The sequence below is a fragment of the Arachis stenosperma genome, chromosome 3 (assembly GCF_014773155.1).
Source record: "Arachis stenosperma cultivar V10309 chromosome 3, arast.V10309.gnm1.PFL2, whole genome shotgun sequence".
NCBI classification, from domain to species: Eukaryota; Viridiplantae; Streptophyta; class Magnoliopsida; order Fabales; family Fabaceae; genus Arachis; species Arachis stenosperma.
Genome location: NC_080379.1, coordinates 149,501,868 through 149,511,197, shown reverse-complemented (window position 1 = coordinate 149,511,197; position 9,330 = coordinate 149,501,868). Strand labels below are relative to the sequence as shown.

General features: G+C 40.4%; 2 non-coding genes across 2 annotated transcripts; both read right to left on the bottom strand.

Moving 5' to 3' along the window:
- Positions 1–1,155: 1,155 nt before the first annotated feature.
- Positions 1,156–1,263, bottom strand: LOC130971140 (small nucleolar RNA R71). The gene has a single exon (XR_009082373.1). It is a non-coding gene; the product is annotated as a small nucleolar RNA R71 (small nucleolar RNA).
- Positions 1,264–5,567: 4,304 nt separating this feature from the next.
- On the bottom strand, positions 5,568–5,675 carry LOC130972029 (small nucleolar RNA R71). Its single transcript, XR_009083232.1, has one exon. It is a non-coding gene; the product is annotated as a small nucleolar RNA R71 (small nucleolar RNA).
- Positions 5,676–9,330: the final 3,655 nt, after the last annotated feature.

Below are 9,330 nucleotides of genomic sequence, written 5' to 3'. Positions count from 1 at the left end.
TATCTTTTCAATTAAATGTTTTCAAAATCTATTTCTTTCCTTTTTCAAAGATACTTGCTAACAATTAATGATTTGATTGAACATTTCAAGTATGATTGCCTTTTCTGTTGAGAAAGGTTTAATGTTTGAAGCATATCTTTTCTTGTTAAGCAAGTCATCAATTTTTTAAAATCAAATCTTTTTAAAATTGTTTTCAAATCATATCTTTTCAATCATATCTTATTAAAACCATAACTTTTCAATTAAATCTTTTTAATCACATCTTTTTCAAAATAGTTTTTTTTTAATCATATCTTTTTGACTTCTAATTTCAAATCTTTTTCAAAAATTACTTGATCTCTTTCTCACTCTTGTTTTTTTTCGAAAATCAAATTAAAGTTTTTCAAAATGTTTTTAAAATCTTTTTAATTAATTTTCGAAAGTTCTTCCTCTCTTTTCACATCCTTCTATTTATGGAGTACCACTCTTTCTCAATGCATAATTCGAACTCTATCTGATTAAGTTCGAATTCTTCTCCTTCTTCCTTCTATTTTTCTTCTTCTCTGACACCTCAAGGAATCTCTATACGGCGACATAGAGGATTCCACATTTTCTTGTTCTCTTCTCTTTCATATGAGCAGGAACAAAGACAAAGGCATTTTTGTTGAAGCTGACCCTGAACCTGAAAGGACCTTGAAGCGAAAGCTAAGAGAAGCTAAGGCACAATTCTCTGTAGAGGACCTAACAGAAATCTTCAAAGAAGAAGAAACCATGGCAGCCGAAAACAACAACAATGCAAACAACGCAAGGAAGGTGCTGGGTGACTTTACTGCACCTACTTCCGACTTCTATGGGAGAAGCATCTCTATCCCTGCCATTGGAGCAAACAACTTTGAGCTTAAGTCTCAATTAGTTTCTCTAATGCAACAGAATTGCAAGTTCCATGGACTTCCATTGGAAGATCCTCATCAGTTCTTAGCTGAATTCTTGCAAATCTGTGACACTGTCAAGACTAATGGGGTTGACCCTGAGGTCTACAGACTTATGCTATTCCATTTTGCTGTAAGAGACAGAGCTAGGACATGGTTGGACTCACAACCTAAAGAAAGCCTGGACTCATGGGAAAAGCTAGTCAATGCCTTCTTGGCAAAGTTCTTTCCACCTCAAAAATTGAGTAAGCTTAGAGTGAAAGTCCAAACCTTCAGACAGAAGGAAGGTGAATCCCTCTATGAAGCTTGGGAAAGATACAAACAATTGATCAGAAAATGTCCTTCTGACATGCTTTCTGAATGGAGCATCATAGGTATTTTCTATGATGGTCTCTCTGAACTATCCAAGATGTCTTTGGATAGCTCTGCTAGAGGATCTCTTCATCTGAAGAAGATGCCTACAGAAGCTCAAGAGCTAATTGAAATGGTTGCAAATAACCAATTCATGTACACTTCTGAAAGGAATCCTGTGAACAATGGGACAAGTCAGAAGAAAGGAGTTCTTGAGATTGATACTCTGAATGCCATACTGGCTTAGAACAAAATATTGACTCAGCAAGTCAATTTGATTTCTCAAAGTCTATCTGGAATGCAAAATGCACCAAGCAGTACTAAGGATGCTTCATCTGAAGAAGAAGCTTATGATCCTGAGAACCCTTCAATGGAAGAGGTGAATTACCTAGGAGAACTGATGAGCGGATAATTTGTACGCTTTTTGGCATTGTTTTTAGTATGTTTTTGATATCTTTTAGTTAGTTTTTAGTATATTTTTATTAGTTTTTAGTTAAAATTCACTTTTCTGGACTTTACTATGAGTTTGTGTGTTTTTCTGTGATTTCAGGTATTTTCTGGCTGAAATTGAGGGATCTGAGCAAAAATCTGATCCAGAGACTCAAAAGGACTGCAGATGCTGTTGGATTCTGACCTCCCTGCACTCGAAGTGAATTTTCTGGAGCTACAGAAGCCCAATTGGCGCGCTCTCAACGGCTTTGGAAAGTAGACATCCTGGGCTTTCCAGCAATATATGATAGTCCATACTTTGCCCAAGATTTGAAGGCCCAAACCGGCGTTCAAAGTCACCTCAAGAAATTCCAGCGTTAAACGCCGGAACTGGCACCTAATTGGGAGTTAAACGCCCAAACTGGCATAAAAGCTGGCGTTTAACTCCAAGGAGAGTCTCTACACGAAAATGCTTCATTGCTCAGCCCAAGCACACACCAAGTGGGCCCGGAAGTGGATTTTTATGTCATTTACTCATCTTTGTACACCTTAGGCTACTAGTTATCTATAAGTAGGACCTTTTACTATTGTATTAGGGGACTTTGGTAGCTATCTTCGTTTTATGCTATCTTAGATCATTGGGAGGCTGGCCATTCGGCCATGCCTAGACCTTATGCTTATGTATTTTCAACGGTGGAGTTTCTACACACCATAGATTAAGGTGTGGAGCTTTGCTGTACCTCGAGTATTAATGCAATTACTATTGTTCTTCCATTCAATTCCGCTTGTTCTTTATCCAAGATATCACTTGTTCTTCAACTTGATGAATGTGATGATCCGTGACACTCATCATCATTCTCACCTATGAACAAGGTGACTGACAACCATTCTTGTTCTACAAGCATTCGAGGCTTAGTGAATATCTCTTGGATTTCTGATTGCATGATGCATGGTTGATCGCCTGACAACCGAGTGCTCGCCTGACAAACGAGCCAGCCATTCCGTGAGATCAGAGTCTTCGTGGTATAGGCAAGAACTGATGGCGGCATTCAAGAGAATCCGGAAGGTCTCACCTTGTCTGTGGTATTCTGAGTAGGATTCAATGATTGAATGACTGTGACGTGCTTCAAACTCCTAGCAGGCTAGGGCGTTAGTGACAGACGCAAAAGTATCAATGGATATTATTCCGGCCTGACCGAGAACCGACAGCTGAATTCCGCTATGCCGTGACAGGGCATATGCCAATCGCTTTCACTGAGAGGATGGGAGGTAGCCACTGACAATGGTGAAACCCTACACGAGCTTGCCATGGAAAGGAGTAAGAAGGATTGGATGAAGGCAGTAGGAAAGCAGAGAGACGGAAGGGAAGGCATCTTCATACGCTTGTCTGAAGCTCTTACACCAATGATATACATAAGTATCTCTATCTTTATCTTTATGTTTTATTCGTTTATCACCATACCCATTTGAGTCTGCCTGACTGAGATTTACAAGATGACCATAGCTTGCTTCATACCACCAATCTCCGTGGGATCGACCCTTACTCGCGTAAGGTTTATTACTTGGACGACCCAGTGCACTTGCTGGTTAGTTGTGCGAAGTTGTGTTTATGCCATGGTATTGAGCACCAAGTCTTTGGAGCCATTACTAGGGATTGTTTATGTTTTGAAAAGTATTGATCACAATTTCGTGCACCAAGTTTTTGGCGCCATTGCCGGGGATTGTTCTTGTGTATGGACAACTGACGGTTCATCTTGTTGCTTAGATTAGGCATTTATTTTTTTCGAAATTCTTGAAGATGAATCCTAGAGTTTCATGATGATTTGTTGAAATCTGGCTGGCTGAGAAGCCATGTCTAATTCCATTGGACCGAGGTTTCAACTCATCATCACAAGAGCTTGATGATTTTTATCAATCTTGCTTTTGGAGCAGTGATCTGCTAAGGCTTGGCTGGCCTTTGGCCATGTCTAGTGTTTTGGGCCGAAGCTTTCCTTGAAAGCTTGGCTGGCTGTGAAGCCATGTCTAATTCCTGGACCGGAGTCTTAGACTAGCATTGCACTGATTCCTAGAATTCTCATTAAGAATTTTGATATCTTTTTCCACTTAATTTTCGAAAAAACACAAAAAAATCACAAAATCATAAAAACCAAAAATATTTGATGTTTCTTGCTTAAGTCTAGTGTCTCATCTTAAGTTTGGTGTCAATTGCATGCATTCATTCATGTGTCTTAAGGATCTTCAAGTAATTCTTGATGATTTCTTACTCTGATCTTTGAATTCTTTTGGCTTGAGTGTTTATGTGTCTCATATAGTGTCAGTAGTACACAAACTGCTAAGTTTGGTGTCTTGCATGCATTGTTATTTGATTCTTGTTGCATTTTTTATTATTAAAAATCCAAAAAATATTTTTAATATGTGTCTTTTCAAGTCAATAATACAAAGAATTGAAGATTCAGAACATGCTGCAGAGGAATTATACAGAAAAAGCTGAGCATTCAAAAATGCCCAGTGAAGAAGACAGACTGGCGTTTAAACGCCAGCCAGGGTGCCTGGTTGGGCGTTTAACGCCCAAAGAGGTAGCATTTTGGGCGTTAAACGCCAGAATGTATACCATTCTGGGCATTTAACGCCAGGATGGTGCTAGGGGGAAGAATTTTGTTTTCAAATCAATTTTTTTCAAGTTTTCAAAGTTTTTCAAAATCAAATCTTTTTCAAATCATATCTTTTCAATCAAATGTTTTCAAAATCAATTTCTTTCCTTTTTCAAAGATACTTACTAACAATTAATGATTTGATTGAACATTTTTTGCCTTTTCTGTTGAGGAAGGTTTTATGTTTGAATCATATCTTTTCTTGTTAGGCAAGTCACTAATTTTCAAAATCAAATCTTTTAAAATTGATTTCAAAACATATCTTTTAAAATTGTTTTCAAATCATATCTTCTCAATTACATCTCTTTAAAACTAATCATATCTTCTTAACCTCATCTTTTTCAAAATAGTTTTTCAATCAAATCTTTTTAATTTCTAATTTCAAAGTATTTTTCAAAAATCACTTGATTTCTTTCTCACTTTTATTTTCGAAAATCAATTAAGTGTTTTTCAAAATGTTTTCAAAATCTTTTTCATTGAATTTTCGAAAATCCTCTTCCCTCCTTTCCACATCCTTCTATTTATGGAGTACTACTCCTTCCTAATGCACAATTCGAACTCTATCTAATCAAGTTCGAATTCTTCTACCTTCTCTTCTTCCATTTTTCTTTTCCTCTGACACTTCAAGGAATCTCTATACTGTGACATAGAGGATTCCATATTTTCTTGTTCTCTTCTCTTTCATATGAGCAGGAGCAGAGACAAAGGCATTCTTGTTGAAGCTGATCCTGAACCTGAAAGGACCTTGAAGAGAAAGCTAAGAGAAGCCAAAGCACAACTCTCTTTAGAGGACCTGACCGAATTCTTCAAAGAAGAAGAACACATGGCAGCCGAAAACAACAACAATGCCAACAATGCAAGGAAGGTGCTGGGTGACTTTACTGCACCCACTCCCAACTTCTATGGGAGAAGCATCTCTATCCCTGCCATTGGAGCAAAACAACTTTGAGCTTAAGCCTCAATTAGTTTCTCTAATGCAACAGAATTGCAAGTTCCATGGACTTCCAATGGAAGATCCTCATCAGTTTTTAGCTGAGTTCTTGCAAATCTGTGACACAGTCAAGACTAATGGGGTTGACCCTGAGGTCTATAGACTGATGCTATTCCCTTTTGCAGTAAGAGACAGAGCTAGAATATGGTTGGACTCACAACCTAAGGATAGCCTGGACTCTTGGGAAAGCTAGTCAATGCCTTCTTGGCAAAGTTCTTTCCACCTCAAAAATGGAGTAAGCTTAGAGTGGAAGTCCAAACCTTCAGACAGAAGGATGGAGAATCCCTCTATGAAGCTTGGGAAAGATACAAACAATTAATCAGAAGATGTCCCTCAGACATGCTTTCTGAATGGAGCATCATAGGTATTTTCTATGATGGTCTCTCTGAACTATCCAAGATGTCTTTGGATAGCTCTGCTGGAGGATCTCTTCATTTGAAGAAGACGCCTGCAGAGGCTCAAGAGCTAATTGAAATGGTTGCAAATAACCAATTCATGTACACTTCTGAAAGGAATCCTGTGAACAATGGGGCTAGTCAGAAGAAAGGAGTTCTTGAGATTGACACTCTGAATGCCATATTGGCTCAGAACAAGATATTGACTCAACAAGTCAATTTAATTTCTCAAAGTCTGTCTGGAATGCAAAATGCACTTGGCAGTACTAAGGAAGCTTCATCTGAGGAAGAAGCTTATGATCCTGAGAACCCTTCAATGGAAGAGGTGAATTACCTAGGAGAACCCTATGGAAACAACTATAATTCTTCATGGAGAAATCACCCAAATTTCTCATGGAAGAATCAAGAGAGACCTCAACAAGGTTTCAATAACAATAATGATGGAAGAAACAGAATTGGCAATAACAAGCCTTTTCCATCATCTTCTCAGCAACAGACAGAGAGTTCTAAGCAGAATACCTCTGACTTAGCAACAATGGTCTCTGATCTAATCAAAATCACTCAAAGTTTCATGAATGAAACAAGGTCCTCCATCAGAAATTTGGAAGGACAAGTGGGTCAGCTGAGCAAGAAAATTACTGAACTCCCTCCTAGTACTCTCCCAAGCAACACAGAAGAAAATCCAAAAGGAGAGTGCAAAGCCATAACCCTGGCCGAATATGAAGAGGAAAGAAAGGAGGTGGACGCCACTGAGGAAGACCTCAATGGGCGTACACCAACCTCCTCTGAGTTCCCCAATGAGGAACCATGGGAATTTGAGACTCAAAATGAGACCATAGAGATTCCATTGGACTTACTTCTGCCTTTCATGAGCTCTGATGAGTATTCTTCCTCTGAAGAGGATGAGTATCTCACTGAAGAGCAAGTTGCTAAATATCTTGGAGCAATCATGAAGCTAAATGACAAGTTATTTGGAAATGAGACTTGGGAAGATGAATCTCCCTTGCTCACCAAAGAGCTGGATGACTTGTCTAGGCAGAAATTACCCCAAAAGAGACAAGATCCTGGGAAGTTTTCAATACCTTGTACCATAGGCACCATGACCTTCAAGAAGGCCTTGTGTGACTTAGGGTCAAGTGTGAACCTCATGCCTCTCTCTGTAATGGAGAAGCTAGGGATCTTTGAGGTACAAGCTGCAAGAATCTCATTGGAGATGGCAAACAACTCAAGAAAACAAGCTCATGGACTTGTAGAGAATGTTTTGGTAAAAGTTGAAAACCATTACATCCCTACTGATTTCATAGTCCTAGAGACTGGGAAGTGCATGGATGAATCCATCATCCTTGGCAGACCCTTCCTAGCCACAGCAAAGGCTGTGATTGATGTTGATAGAGGTGAACTAATCATTCAAGTGAATGAAAAATCCTATGTGTTCAAGGCTCAAGGATATCCCTCTGTCACCATGGAGATGAAGCTTGAAGAGCTTCCCTCAATTCAGAGACAAATAGAGCCCCCAAAGTCAAACTCTAAGTTTGGTGTTGGGAGGCCACAACCAAACTCTAAGTTTGGTGTTGAACCCCCACATTCAAACTCTAAGTTTGGTGTTGGGAGGTTCTCACATTGCTCTGATCATTTGTAAGGCTCAATGAGAGCCATCTGTCAAGCTACTGACATTAAAGAAGCGCTTGTTGGGAGGTAACCCAATGATTATATTTTATATATTTTCTTTTGTTATTTTATGTTTTTTGTAGGTTGATGATCATAAGAAGTCACAAAATCAATGAAAAAAGCAAAAACAAAATGAAAAACAGGAAGAAAAACAGCACACCCTGGAGGAAGATGTTGCTGGCGTTCAAACGCCAGTAAACCTAGCAGTTGGGCGTTTAACGCCCAGTCTGGCACCATTCTGGGCGTTTAACGCCAGAAAGGGGCACCAGACTGGCGTTAAACGCCAGAAAGGGGCAAGAACCTGGCGTTAAACGCCAGGAATGGGCACCAGCCCGGCGTTTAACGCCAGAAATGGCTCAAAACGTGATTTTGAGCAACATTTGGTGCAGGGATGACTTTTCCTTGACACCACAGGATCTGTGGACCCCACAGGACCCCACCACCATCCTCTCTCTTCTTCCCCCATTCACCAATCACCTCAATACCTCTTCCCCAAAAACCCTTCACCTATCAAATCCCATCTTTCTCTTCACCTCTCACATCCATCCTTCATAAATCCCCACCAACCTCACCCTTCAAATTCAAACCACTTTCCCTCCCAAACCCACCCATACATGGCCGCACTCCTTCTCCCCTCTCTCCTATAAATACCCTTCTTCACTTCTTCATTTTCACACCACCTAAACACCACTTCTCCCCCTTCTTTGGCCGAACACACCACCATCTCCCTCTCCCTCATTTCTTCTTCTACTCTCTTCTTTCTTCTTTTGCTCGAGGACGAGCAAACATTTTAAGTTTGGTGTGGTAAAAGCGTTGCTTTTTCGTTTTTCCATAACCATTATGGCATCCAAGGCCGGAGAAACCTCTAAAAAGAGGAAAGGGAAGGCAAAAGCTTCCACCTCCGAGTCATGGGAGATGGATAGATTCATCTCAAGGGTGCATCAAGACCACTTCTATGAAGTTGTGGCCTTGAAGAAGGTGATCCCCGAGGTCCCCTTTTCACTCAAAAAGGGTGAATATCCGGAGATCCGCCATGAGATCCGAAGAAGAGGTTGGGAAGTACTTACCAACCTCATTCAACAAGTCGGAATCTTGATGGTTCAAGAGTTCTATGCCAATGCATGGATCACCAAGAACCATGATCAAAGTGTGAACCCGGATCCAAAGAATTATCTTACTATGGTTCGGGGGAATACTTGGATTTTAGTCCGGAAAGTGTGAGGGTAGCGTTCAACTTGCCTATGATGCAAGGAGATGAACATCCTTACACAAGAAGGGTCAACTTTGATCAAAGGTTGGACCAAGTCCTCACAGTTATATGTGAAGAGGGCGCACAATGGAAGAGAGATTCAAGAGGTAAGCCGGTTCAATTGAGAAGGCATGACCTCAAGCCCATGGCTAGAGGATGGTTGGAGTTCATTCAACGCTCAATCATTCCCACTAGTAACCGGTCCGAAGTTACCATAGACCGGGCCATCATGATTCATAGCATCATGATTGGAGAAGAAGTGGAAGTTCATGAGGTTATAGCCCAAGAACTCTATAAAGTGGCGGACAAGTCTTCCACCTTGGCAAGGCTAGCCTTTCCTATCTCATATGTCACCTCTGTTATTCAGTTGGAGTTGACATAGAAGGAGATACCCCCATTGATGAGGACAAGCCCATCACCAAGAAAAGGATGGAGCACACAAGAGACCCCTCTCATCAAGAGATCCCTGAGATGCCTCAAGGGATGCACTTTCCTCCACAAGACTATTGGGAGCAAGTAAACACCTCTCTAGGAGAGCTAAGTTCCAACATGGGACAACTAAGGTGGAGCACCAAGAACACTCCATTCTCCTCCATGAAATTAGAGAAGATCAAAGAATCATGAGAGAGGAGCAACAAAGACAGAAAGAGACATTGAGGAGCTCAAGCACTCCATAGGATCTTCAAGA